This window comes from Haplochromis burtoni, unplaced genomic scaffold, assembly GCF_018398535.1.
Source record: "Haplochromis burtoni strain Fernald_Lab_line unplaced genomic scaffold, NCSU_Asbu1 Contig_233, whole genome shotgun sequence".
Classification (NCBI taxonomy): Eukaryota; Metazoa; Chordata; class Actinopteri; order Cichliformes; family Cichlidae; genus Haplochromis; species Haplochromis burtoni.
The window spans coordinates 352226-354631 of NW_024582594.1; the positions used below are offsets into that span (position 1 = coordinate 352226).

The 2406-nt window shown below is 33.6% G+C and overlaps 1 protein-coding gene across 1 annotated transcript in view; it reads right to left on the minus strand.

Moving 5' to 3' along the window:
• The window catches only part of LOC121815510 (up-regulator of cell proliferation-like), an 8884-nt gene extending 6627 nt beyond the window's left edge, over positions 1-2257 (minus strand). Inside the window, exons 1-6 of the mRNA XM_042226884.1 lie at positions 1958-2257; positions 1758-1850; positions 1376-1450; positions 949-1011; positions 722-844; positions 294-359 (exon numbers count right to left, since the gene is read on the minus strand). The gene's annotated coding sequence lies outside the window, so the exon portion shown is untranslated. The remainder of the gene's footprint in view (positions 1-293; positions 360-721; positions 845-948; positions 1012-1375; positions 1451-1757; positions 1851-1957) is intronic.
• Positions 2258-2406: the final 149 nt, after the last annotated feature.

Genomic DNA, 2406 nt, shown 5'->3' on the forward strand with positions numbered 1-2406 from the left:
GGGTTATTCCAACCATCTCAAAATTTTGTAATATGAGCAGGAAGAATTCAATGGAAGAATGTTGTTTTACTATCTAAAGTCTCTGACTTTAGGTCTGTGTGACAATGCAATGATTACACTGGATCTACTTTCTACAGTTTATATACTGTGCATGTAGCTAAGCTGGAGACGACAGGGAAGGCACCCTATTCACATGTGTTCCCTAGTTTGGGGGTATCCCAGACACCAATAAAAAGTCTGTAAGCAGTATCAGCAAATCATATTTAAACTGCTGGGGATAAAGTCTGGCGTACGTTTTGTTGTCCTCAAAAGTTGATTCTGTCTCTTGTTCAAAATAGTCCCAGTGTGGACTCTCCAATCTGAAAGAATAATGACATCATTTGTTAAGCTACTTCTTATCATGGATTCACAATTATGAACAAGGTAAGCAAGACTTTCAAGCTTAAACACATTGAAGTACCAAGCTTGGTTACCAAGATGGCTTTACTCAACAACTGAGGGTTGGATCTTTTTTATGCTTTCCAATGTCAAAATTAAATTTATGCATGAGCAGATTGAGCTGGATACTCCTAGCTTTAGCAAACATACGTGTCAGTTGTTCTTAATTGGGTGGAATTTTCAGTTAACGTTTTGGTGGCTACTCAAACCTGATTTTAACAACAACCTGCTTTAAAAGGTTCAAAAAGCTTAAAATAAAACTCGCCAGATTTGAGTGTCTTACTGATTTTGGGGTTGGTCATCAATGGAAGTCCTCTTCAGCAAACATGGAGAAAATTTAGCCTCCTCAATGATATTAGATGTCTTCACTGGATATACAGCAGCTGTAGGCCCCATTAAGTTTAACCTGAAAAATCATTGCAAAGAGCAAATGTTATGCATGTATTTAGTTAATTCAACAGATATGCTGTATGGCATACTGTCTACTATATTTCAATGTTTAAAACATACTTGGGAAGACTTGCAACACCACTCATATGTCCACCCCAATATTTTGGCATTCCATATACTTTTCTGAAAGACAACAATAAGACTAGGACGTTCAAGCTTTATTTGGCCATTTTATTAGTAAAAATGCAAGGATAAAAGTTTACATTTCACCCATTCCAGCTAGACACAGTTAACTTTAATAAAATTGTCACTAATGAAGGTTTAACCACAGAAAGAAATTTTATTAAAATCTGGTATATATTACTGTTTTACTGTAAAACAAATTCAACAAGCTTTCTATAAGGCTTCTGAATTGCAAATTTAAAAAATAAATAAAAAAGAACTAGAATCTTGCAGGTATGGGAACCATAACGTCAGACATTTGAGTCTAAAATCCCCCATCAAAGGTAAAAAAATAATAGAAGAATCGTGAGGAAATCTGCCTTACTGATCTTTCCTAAAATGGAGAGGTACATCTTTGGAAGAACTCTCAGATGCACAAACTGACCTCGGTGTTTCCTGACTGAGAAAAAAAAATTGCATTTCTCTTAAACAGATGACAAAAAAATAAAAATACTCAGTCAGCAGATTTTGTCCATTTTTAAAAAAAATCCAACAAAACTAACAACATCACTGAGTTTACATTTAAAGTTAGATTAGGTATCCTTTAGAATATCAGGCATACCAGTCTAAAATCCATCACTCATAAATTAATAAATACTACTACTATTACTACTAATACTAATCAGCAGCAGCAGCAGAACCATAAAAGAAGAAATAAGAGAGAAAATTCGCCATCAAAGATGAAAAAATTATAAAATCTGTCTTACAGATGTTTCTTGAAATGGAGAGGTACATCTTTGGAAGAGCTCACTGACTGACAGTCAGATTGGAGTTGATTTTTAGACCATTGTGTCTTTTTACTGTGTAGAAAAAAGGATTTAATGAGAAACAAAAACAACCTTTAAATTGTGTATTTTTAAAGAATAGGAAGGTTTGTCAGAGTAGGGTGCTCAAAGGTAGATCTTACAGATGTTTCTTGAAATGGAGAGGTACATCTTTGGAGGAACTCTGTGATGCACAGACAGAGTGTGCAGACCCCGGTGTTTTCTCACTGAGAAAAAAAGTAACAATAAATTGTATGTCTTTTAAACAGCTGAGACATCTAAGGGAAGATAATACCATTTTTGAATCTCTAACAAAACTAACAACATCACAGAGCTTACATTAAAAACTACATGAGGCATCCTTTAAAATATCAGGCATGCCAGTATAAATCCACTATCAATGCTAAAAAATCAATATAAATAAAATAATTAAGTCATACTAGTACTACTACTAGTTATAATAATAATAATAAAAGAAGAAGAAGAAGAAAGAGAAAACTCACCATCAGATAGATAGATAGATAGATAGATAGATAGATAGATAGATAGATAGATAGATAGATAGATAGATAGATAGATAGATAGATAGATA